Source organism: Sorex fumeus, unplaced genomic scaffold (assembly GCF_029834395.1).
Source record: "Sorex fumeus unplaced genomic scaffold, SorFum_2.1 ptg000010l, whole genome shotgun sequence".
In the NCBI taxonomy this organism is placed as follows: domain Eukaryota; kingdom Metazoa; phylum Chordata; class Mammalia; order Eulipotyphla; family Soricidae; genus Sorex; species Sorex fumeus.
In genome coordinates this window covers 35,343,247-35,354,870 of record NW_026606067.1, presented here as the reverse complement: position 1 = coordinate 35,354,870, position 11,624 = coordinate 35,343,247, and positions in this window count along the sequence as shown.

The window sequence follows — 11,624 nt, the reverse complement described above, 5'->3', positions numbered from 1 at the left end:
TATCTCTTTTATCTCACAAAGGGCATGAACTCTGTCCCAGCTTCTGACCCCATATCACATCCCTATAACCTCTAAACCCAAAACTACCTGTGTACTAGTGTGTTCGTGTGAACAATTTGTTTCATATATATCTTTTATTGGGAGTAGTAGGGAGGTGTTTTCCTACTTCACAAACTACTCTGACTTACATGTCAGTGAAGTTAAGCAGCTAACTGGCTGACAATTTGGGGTGGGGACTTACTTAAACAACATTGCATAATAAAGAAAATAATTTGAACAGCTCATGTAGTATTGTTAGTAACTGGTATTCACAACTTAACAGATCTTTTATCAAGCAATTGAGAATCTATATGATCACCACAAAATTGTCACAAAACTTGAACAATGAGGGAAACTAAGAAACTCAGCTGTAGCCAAGATAGGGATAGGAACCCAGGCAAGTTCCTAAGCCTACCAAAATTCTTGAGACTGGTCAATGAGGATCTAAAATCAACACTCACTGCACTGGCATCAAGCATTTAATAGTGAAATTAAGCAATTATCAGATGAGAAATTCAATCAACTGAAAGAAGAACTGTTTTAGAAGATGAGAGATTCCACATGCAGAGAAATGAAGGAACGAGAGAACCCAGTAGCGAGCCATGGTAACAGAATCCCACTTACTTAATCACTTAACTTCCCGTTAGTCGTCGATTTGCTCGAGCAGGCGCCAGTAACGTCTCCATTTGTCCCTGTCGCGTGCTAGTGTAGCCCAATGGCATCTGTTCGCTCCGGGAACATGAAGGGCCTCAAACCGATCGTTCATGATCTTCAGGAAGAAGTCTGACCATTTGGTAGGTGGGCGGCCACGCGGTCTCTTGACATCCCGTGGAATCCAATCAGTAACAGCTCTAGTCCAACGGTCATCTTTAAATCTCATTACGTGACCAGCCCATCTGATTTTCGACACCTTGGCAAATGAGACAGCGTCCCTGATCCTTGATCATCGACGGATGTCAGAACTCCGGATTCTTTCTCTCATTTGAGTGAAACGTGATATTCCAAGCATAGCTCTTTCTATTCTTCTTTGGGAAACCTGAATGGCGTTCTCATCTTGTTTGCGTAGGGCCCAGGTCTCTGAGGCATATGTTAATGCAGGAAGAACAGTGGAATCAAAGAGATGTGCCCGGAGCCGGAGGTTCTTTGTCCTCTTAGATATTTCTTCGACGTTCTTGAAGGCGTTCCAAGCCGCTCTCTTCCTCCTGCGCAGCTCGGGTGCCAGGTCATTTGTCATGTTGACCTCTCGACCTAGGTACACATAGCTGTTGCATTCGGAGATGGTCGTACCATTGAGAGCGAATGGGGCGTCAGGAACAAGGCTGTTTCTCATAAACATTGTCTTCGTAAGATTCAGCTGTAGTCCTACCTTTCCACACTCACGGTCAAAGTCGGCCAGCATTTGTGCTGCTTGGCTGATGTTTGGTGTTATTAAAACAATATCATCAGCAAAGCGGAGGTGGTGTAATTGCCGACCATCTATCTTCACTCCCATTCCTTCCCATTCCAGTCGTCGCATGATGTTCTCGAGGGTGGCACTGAAGAGTTTCGGTGAAATGGTATCACCCTGCCACACTCCTCTCTTGACATCAACGATCACTTCTTTGTAGAATGGTGAGATCCTGGTAGTGAATCCGCAATACAGCTCACAGAGGATCCTGATGTATTGGGCTTGAATGCCCTGATTGGCTAGGGCTTCAATGACCGCTTCCGTCTCATCAGAATCAAAGGCCTTCTTTAAATCAATGAACGTTAAGCAGAGCGGCATCTTGAACTCCCGAGAAACCTCAATGAGCTTGGTTATTGTGTGGATATGGTCGATGGTGCTGAATCCTTTGCGGAACCCTGCTTGCTCGCATGGTTGTCCTTCATCTAATGTTCTGCCAATCCTATTCAGGATGACTCGAGTGAACAACTTGTAGATGACAGACAATAGGCAGATCGGGCGATAGTTGCCAATGTCATGGATGTCTCCCTTCTTGAACAGTAGTACGGTCCTGCTGGTTTTCCATTGGGACGGAACCTTGCATTCAGACAGGTAGCGAGTGAAGAGCCGAGCCAGTGTATTGATGAGTACTGATGGCAGGTTCTTCAGGTGTTCAGGTCTGACCTTGTCTGGGCCGGGCGCTGTTTGTTTCTTTACCGACGAAATGGCGTGTCGGATTTCGGAGGGGAGAACGTTGGGAACAACATACCCATCCTGTGGAATTTGGTATGTTGGCAAGTGGACATGGCTATCGAAGAGACTTGAGTAGAAGTCATGGATAATCTTCTCCATTGCCGTTCTGGAGGATGTGATGGATCCATCAGGATGTCGGAGGGCAGTCATCTTGGTCTTATAGTTGGCGAAGGACAGGCGGGCCTTACGAATACTTTTCCCGGCTTCTGCCGCATCTACCAGTACTTCTGCTCTTCTCTCTTTGAGGTCTTCCTTGATCGCATCTCTGCACTGCTTTGCAAGCTCGGACGTTAGCTTGCAGTTGCCTGAGGCATGCGCCAAACCACGCTGGCGAATTAGCTCAAGAGTTTTCGAAGATAGGCGACTTTTTGTGGCTATCTCTCTCTTGGCGTTCCTCGCACATTCATGGAGATGCTGAACCAGTCGATCGTATTCCTCGTCAATGTTGTCAACAATGGCATCTTCCCATGTTGCCGCAATAGTACCAAAGAGTTCCCAGTTGGTGGTCATTCTGGGAGTTCTCTTTTTGAACTTTGCAGCCCTTTCTCCCCGCTCTGTGAAGTAGAATTTTGCACGAAGGAGACGGTGGTCCGATCCCGTTCGAAATTTTGGGACAACAGCGACATCAGTCAGGCAAAACCGTCGATTGAATATGATGTGGTCTATTTCGTTGTGGAATCGTCCGCCGGGAGACTCCCATGTCCATCATGCTTGACCTGTCCTCAGAGCCACATCCGCTCACTTGCAAGGGCTCTGGCTTTCCTGCTGTTCCCGTGGGCAAGAGCCCCATGGTGGAGCAGGCCGTGCAGACGGGCTCCGTGGACAACCTGACGGCCAAGAAGCTGGTACCTGCCAAGGGCACCTCAGCAGCGCAGCTCAACGGCCGCCCGGCCCAGTCCGGCAGCAAGCCGGCCGCTGATGCCGTTCAGCCGGCAGCTGTGCAGACGCAGGGCCAGGGGCAGGTGAATGACGAGAACAGGAGACCTCAGAGAAGGAGATCCGGGAATCGGCGGACCCGAAACCGCTCCAGAGGGCAAAGCCGCCCGACCAATGCCAAGGAGAACACCATCAAGTTTGAAGGCGACTTTGACTTTGAGAGCGCGAACGCCCAGTTCAACCGTGAGGAACTGGACAAGGAGTTCAAGAAGAAGCTGAAAAAACAGAATCCCAAGTTCTTTTAAATGGTTCTCTATTTAGACGAACTTGAAGACAAAATACAGGCCAGCATTTATAAAGAAGTTGAAAGTGAAACGAAGCTAAAGAACAGAAGAAAATGCAAGGTACTTAATGAACCAAGCCGGGAAGATTAATCTTAAAGTCAACAACACTGAAATCAAAATACCCAAACATTCACAACCAAACTTTGAAAGGTACCTGTGGAGAGGACAGTCTGAAGAGGGTGGGAGCGGGTGGGATATGGAAGGAATCTGGGAACATTGCTAGAGGAAAGTTAACACTGGTGATGGGATGGTGGGATCTGTGATACAATATCATATTTCTAAAAGTCAGCTATGAATAACTTTGTAAATTGCAGTGCTTTAATTTTAAAAAGTGGGGGGGAATGATACCCTTTCCTTCTCCCTCCCAAAATGGAGAATGCAGCCCATGTATGAGGATGATGTTTCTGATGTCTTTGTCTTTGTACTTGATATTTAGTTTTCTAAGAACCTGAAACTGTTCTCTAAATTAAAGTTGATTTGAAAATTAATGGTATATTCTATCCCTACAGGAAAAAAAAACAATTTGTTATCTTTGCTTTACATTGTCTTTTATATTGCATATTTCTCTTTTCAGTTTCTTTTCTCTTTAGTAGAATAAACATTTTAACAGTCTAAGTTTAAGAGATGATGAAACATTTAATTTATATGTGCTGAAAATTTTTGTCATTGTTTTTTGCTTTCTTAAGTTAGTTTTGTTAGGGCCGGAGCAGGTAAGTCACTTGCCTTGCACAGAGCCAACCTGGGTTTGATCCATAGCACTCCATATGGTCCCCTGAACCTGCTAGTAGTGATCCCTGAGGATAGAGCCAGAAATAATCCCTGAGCACTGGTGGTTGTAACCCCAAGTTAACACCCCCAAAATGTTATTTTGTGGACTACGGCTGGAGAAATAGTAAAGTGGGTGGAGTGCAGCCCAGGGTATGGCCTATCTGGGTTTGATACCCAGTACTCCACTGTGATCCCTCAGCCCAACCAGGGGTCATTCCTGAGTGCAGAGCCTTGAGTATGCCTGAGCACTGCGGGGTGTGTCCTGAGGACAAAAAGCAAACAATCAAAAAAATTCTAAATGAAAATATATTCCTTCAGGGCAAAGGAGATGGCTCAGAGGACCGGAGCACATGTTTTACATATGGGAAAACTGGGCCTAACCCTTGAGTTCCTGGGGAACCCCTGAGCAATGTGTTAGGTGTTACCCTGAAACCAAAAATATTTACTGCCTTTAGAGAGTTTGTTACTTTATATCGGAGCATCCATTTTTGCTTACTAGAATTAGGCTCCCTGTTAACGTTAAAAAAAAAATTCTTTTTAGAGCTTCTGAAATTCTATTCCATGTTTAAAGTAATACTTAGTATTTGTGTGATAAATAGAAGCCTTTAACCTGAGGACAATGGAGATACTTTTTTGTTCTTGCTATTTATTTGAGTCTTTCCCTTCATTCATTCTCTAGAACTCCTTTTAGGTAATTATTTAAAAGCCCAGATTTATCAACCATATTTGTTAAATTGTCATCAACTCTCTTGCCATTTCTCTTACAATGTAGCAGGGAACTGGGGCCAATTCTCTAGCTATAAATTAACTTTTAGGTTCAGTCTGTGACAGTATAGCATAGTGATTAAGAACATCACATCAGTTCAAATGTTGTTCAAACTCTTTATGTTACATTGAGTAACAAATCATTCTATTATTTATCTAATTTATAAAATTAGTATTGTATTGCTTACTTTATATGATTATAAATATTAACTGTGCTAATAAGATTAAGAGTTAGTATTACATATTTTTAATTGATGCATTATATTATTTTCATTAATCACTTTTTTTTTGCAGTGCCTTGAATTAAACCTAGGGTCTCATATGTGTGCTACAAACCAGTCCCTCAATTTATCTATTTTTAATTTTCAGTGTGCTCTTAATTAGTTCTCTAACTGGTTTTCTTTCAAAATATTCTGATTGTTTATGAACATAAATAATGTATAACCTCTCTGAGGATAAAATATTTTAAACCACATTTTGTTAACAATAACAGAGAATTTAATTCTAAATTTATTGATTTACATTGGTACTTCTATTTTACGGTAATAGATTTCTACGATGGACTGGTGATTGGGTTGTTTTCTCGTTTTAGTGTTAAGAGTTCTCATTTGGGTATGTGTGCAATCTTGAAAGCACTGAGTAAGGATGCAGAAGGCAAGTCGCAAATCTCTAGACCAGGTACCCATCCTAATGGATAGAAGAACAAAACTTCCCCAGAGTTTGTGTATACCCTGAAAGGTCTCTCACTTTGTTATAACTAAGGGAAACAAATATAGGTGACCACTGTGCAAACTCGAGGTCCTCCTATGATCACTATCATACTTTACCACATTAAAATAACACCCACTGGTGTTGCTGTGACAGTTTATAGCTACCAGGGTAACCCATCCACGTGGCCAAATTTGGTCAACTCAGAAATCATGTACATATTCCAGCATAGTTGGGGAGAGAAGCAGGAGGGAGTAGGGAAGTGGGAAGTTTGAAAACATCAAAAGGGAATGCCCTGCCACAGAGGCAGGGTGGGATGGGGGGGATGGGATGGGGGGAGGAGGGATACTGGAACCCGTGGTGGTGGAAAATGGGCACTGGTGGAGGGATGGGTATTTGATCATTGTATAATTGAAACCCAAGCACAAAAATTTGTAAATCTACAACTGTACCTCATGGTGTTTCACCAATAAAAATTAAAAAAAAAGAGGTGAAACTCAGACTACTGTAATGTTCACTCTATGTACCTCACTACTGGTTATGGTGCGAGGATATTTCTATTGTTACCTTATTTTTTCCTTAAATATCCTAGTTGGGTGCTGGTTTCCTTACTTGCCTCCTCTATCATTTAAAATTACTGCTTGCTTTAATTATTTCCTGCTCACGCTCAGATTCTTCTTTGGGATCACAAAAAAAAAAAAGAGTTCTCATTTGGAGTATCTCACTTTGCTGATTGAGGTGGAAAATGCAGCAAAATATTACACAATTCAGAGAAGAGAACGGAGTAATTTTTTTTGAGAATGGAATAATTTACTTCACCACATGTATATATAGACATACATATATAGATTACAAATATGTATATCTTCTGCATGTTGATCATTGGGTCTATCACTTTTTGTGAACCTGTAGAAATATCTTATTCAGTAATTGATGTTTTATAAAAAGTATTATAGGGAATCATATTCAATATTTTTCAGATAATATTTACTTTTTCACATTAGTAATGATCAGCATCACTCTTTCATTATTGCACAAACATCTCTATCATCATAATCTTATACCTTGAATTTTAGTTATTCAGGTAACCTCCTAGTCCTGTCCAGGGCAAGTTCTTGAGTGACTTGGTCATTTAGGTGATAAGGCTGTTTCTTTTTAATTGTCTCAATATGATATAGTTCAGATCAATGATTTCCAAATATCATAATCAATTCTTAGGCTGTTATCTCTTTTGCTTTTCAGTTTTGGGGCCACACCTGTCTGTACTCAGGGCTTACTCCTGACTGTGTACTCAGGGATCACTGCTGATAGAGCTGGGGGGGATTCATGGGTGCCGGGGATCAAACTCAGGTTCATCACGTGTAAGGAGGCAAGCACTCTACCTCCTGTGCTCTCTCTCCAGATTCCCTTAGGCCTTGTATTTATATGTTTGGGGGTGGTAGGTATATAAGGAAAACACTCTTTTTAAAAAAACAAATTCCATTAATCTAAAATAATTTTTGTTTCTGAAATGAAATATGGGGACCTGGGAGTGAGCATCTACCTGCCTTTGCAAGACCCTAAGATTTATCCCCATCTTATGAGGGAAGCATCTGATGGTCCTTTCCTGGAGCATCACTGGATGTGGATGTGCCTCTGGTAGCCTCATGACTGACAGGTATGACCCCACAGGTTCCAAGCTTTGTTGGTATCCTCCATGTATGTCCAGCAGGACGAATTCTGCTGTGACAGGCCCCTAGCATTTACCATGAAAGATGCATAGTTAATCTGCTATTCTGATGGGACGAAGCGATAGTACACCTGGTGGGGCATTTGCCTTGCACGTGACTGACCCGAGTTCGACTCCTCCACCTCTCTCGGAGAGCCGGGCAAGCTACAGAGAGTATCACGCCCACACGGCAAAGCCTGGCAAGCTACCCGTGATGCATTCGATATGCCCAAAACAACAAGTCTCACAATGGAGACGTTGCTGGTGCCCGCTTGAGCAAATCCATGAACAACAGGAGGACAGTGCTACAGTGGTATACATATATATATATATATATATATATATATATATATATATATATATAAAGTATCCTGCCCACATGGCAGAATCTGGCAAACTTCCCGTGTCGTACTCAATATGCCAAATACCAGTAACAATGATGGGTCTCATTCTCTTAATCCTGAAAGAGCATTGAAATGGCTCTTTTAAAATCTCAGGGCTAGGAAGAAGGAGACGTTACTGGTGCCTGTTTGAGGAAATTGATGAACAACAGGATGATCATGATCATGATATATGGATGGTACATTGTTTTCTGGTAATCTATGAGCAGGTATTTGGGGCCTTAGCCTGTATCTTTGGTATAAGCACTCACATATTCACAGAGAGTAGGTAGTATATACACCCATGTACATAATTAATCTCATTACCCTGAATAGTTTTCTTAAATTAATTTCGATCATCCAAATGACCTTGGCTGTCAATTGTTCATAAACAAATATATCATGTGCCTCTGTGATGGCAAATCCCTAGGGCCTACTTGTGCCTCTCACACAGAATAATGATTCTCTCTCTTTCTCTCTCTCTCTCTCTCTCTCTCTCTCTCTCTCTATATATATATATATATATATATATATACTGATTAATCAGTGCTATTTCTTAGTCACTCACCATCATAAATGTCCTACTGCTTCTTACAATTGCCTCTAAGTTTGGTAACAATCAATTTACTTGCTTTATATAAGCTATGGAAATCTTTTAAATTGCTGAACTATTGCTGTTCCTTTTTGACTTCTAGAAACACAGTGAATTAAATTTTTTCTTATATCTAGGGACTTGTGGTGATAGATGTATCAGAGTAGTCTCTTAGGAGTCCCACAGGCTGAACTACTGATTTCCACAGTGATTTTAGTTGGTGCATATCTTCACATTAAATAACATTAAGCAACATAATATAATATCCTTTGAGAGGTAGTCTCTTTCTCTAAATAATTTTAAGATAGAAAGAAAAACTATTTCAGGGTCATAGAGACAGTTCAACAGGCTAGAATGTATGTAGGTGTCCAGAGTTCAATCCCTGGCACCTTATGGTCCTCCAGCACTATAGGAAGCTCCTCTCCATGTAGGGCGTAGCTCCTGAGAGCCACTACATCTGGTCGCCTTCCCCCGCCCCCCCCGGAAAAATTTCTAAACTATACAGCAAGATATAGAGAGAAACTTAATGATACTCATTAAAATAATGACTTAAGAAAAAATGGTGATTTAAAAAAAAATCAGATCTAATCATTCCAAGCATGCAACATTATTTGCTTGAAATGTAATTAAACATCCTTGGTTAGTCTCTTTTGCCCCTACCCTTTCCATTTCTCTTCTTCCTTTTTTCACTATACTGAGATTGATCTGTCTCATATGACCATGCTTTTTGAAATTCACTACATATTTACAAAGATATCAACAATGCATTGTATTTTTCTGTAGATTCTCAAATCACATATAAATGATATAAAGTCATTTTATGGCACATGCTAATTTCTCTTACCAAACCAAAAGCATTATCTCAAGTTAGAAGCACAAGGCAGCAACATAGCTAGCTAGAATTTAATAATACTACTTTGTTTTCTATTATATTTCTTTTAGTGGTTTCCTTCTATTTTTAAGCAAGTGTTGCCACTTTTCCATTTTCTTACTTTCATCTTTCTGGAGTTTAGGGTTGGAAGGCCCAGGGCAGATTCAGCTTTGTTCATGGCTCACTCCTGGCACTGTCCTGTTCTCAAGGATCATTCCTGACCTGGCAGGTCTCATTGAGCCTTCTATCTGTACCTAAGCTCTTACTACAAACTGGACAGGGTATCCAACCTGCCAGCAGTATGCACCCTACCCACTGAACCATGTCTCTGGCGCTATGCCTTCCATTTTTCTCATGATTTTTTTTCTTTAAAGGTTAATGTAGGGGCTAAAGCAATAGTGTGCCTTGCACACGACCAATACGGGTTCAATCCCTGGCACCACATCTGGTCCCCTGAACCTGCAAGGAGTCAATCCCTGAATGCAGAGCCAGGAGTAATCCCTGAGCACCACTGTCTGTGGCTGAAAAACAAAACAAAAATAATGACTTAAGAAAAAATGGTGATTTAAAAAATATTAAATAAATAATAATAATATGGGCAGTACACTGACATGGAAAAACATTGCACAAACTGCTGAAATAACTGAAATTTGATACATATTCATCCAATTCATATTCCTTACTGGAGCAGGTGAGATTCCCTGATCTCCCCTCGGGGCTCCCCCTCAGTCCAGTCGCCACCACTTTTTCAGTCACTCTGCTTAGAGTTTCTTTTCTCTACCATCTAGAAGGGTCTGGGTTGTTTGGAATCTGTCCTGTAACGGAGTCAGCAGCATTTTCCACAAGCCCCTCCCATCATCCTCTTAGGCCCCGAGGAAGCCCTCTTCCACTTAACAGCCATCACCGTCTGAATATATGGCTTTCTAATCTAATTTTAAACCCAGGGGTAGTATTTAATGCCAGTATTACAGCGTATTATGAATGCCAAAAGAAATGATGTTTGTAATAAAAGCCAAGGTACAGATAGAAGGCTCATTGTGAAAACAACAACAACAACAACAACAAAACAACAACCCATTGGTTTTATTTTTCATACATCGAGTTTTACAAAGTTCCCTTCCTAGATCCAAATCTCTGATTTTAAATTGTTTTCTTTCAACACTGATGCAATACATTATCTATTAGACTAAGGGAAAAATACGTTCGATGGTGGGAAATGAGGGGTTTTTATGTTGCGATAACTGCACATTACTACATCGATTGAAATTACTTGTAGAAAATGAGAGGTCTAATGCAGCATTTTGAATGTAATACTTTTGAAGGTGTGATGCTTTATTGGCAAAAACTCCTAAACAACTGTTGTGAACGTTGAGACGTTGGAACTCTCTTCTGGTTTCACAATCCCAACGCACCTAAATAGATACAACAATATTAACAATAATAACACAGGACCTCCGAAAAACTTAAAGGGGGGGTGCTTCTTATGTCTGCAGTGGAGATGAACTAATTCCATTGGCTTTCTTCATTCATTCATTCATTCATTCATTTCTAAGTCTTACTCTGTATCTCATTGTCCCACTACACAATTAGAACTAAAACAAACAAACAAACAAGACAGTGCACTTGATCATAAGTAAATGCCCTTAGTTTGGGTGCAAATAACTCAAAGCACTGCTGGATGGGGGCAAGTTCCAAGACTTCTTTCACTTGGTGTTGTATTCGAGGCCAAGGTCAGAGAAGATAGGCTTGTAAGACGGGTTGGGGGTGTTGATTTGGAAAGTGACTTGACACTCTTTGTTCGAGAAATGTCATTTTTTTCCCTTTTTTTTAAAACTCAATCACGGTCAGCATTCAAAGGAGATGACGGGTGGAGCGCAATCTCCATCCCCCTGTGCATCTTGCGTGCTAGATCTGACCCGCCTGCCAAACTTTCCATCCATCTGGGTCGGTCACCCAAGAGCACAGCGAGCTGCCCGAAAGGGAGATAGGTGCTGGGCTCCGAGACGGCGGGTGCTGCCTTTCAAGAAGGTGACCGGTTGAAAACCCCCGGGGCTCTCTCTTTTGCACCCAGAGCACCAGCTTCTTGGAATTCGGTCCTTTCCGTGGGGAACTGCGGCACGGCAGGTCCTGGGCGTGGCGACGCCAGCAGGGAGTTCTTGGATCGATCTGCGGGCCTTCCCGCCCGGGTCCCGCCTGTCCCGCTCCCAGGCGCCGAGTGATCGGCGAGATAGATGAGTGACGGCCAGATCCACTCCGGCGCCGGGGACCTCCGGCGGGTCCCACCCGGCGATGCGCTGCGCTGCGCTCGGCTCCCGGTGCGGGCGCGCTTCTGGGCGCGCGTCCCACGGCTGGAGGCGGGTCCGGGCCCTGCACGAGTCCTTATATGCACCGGCGCGC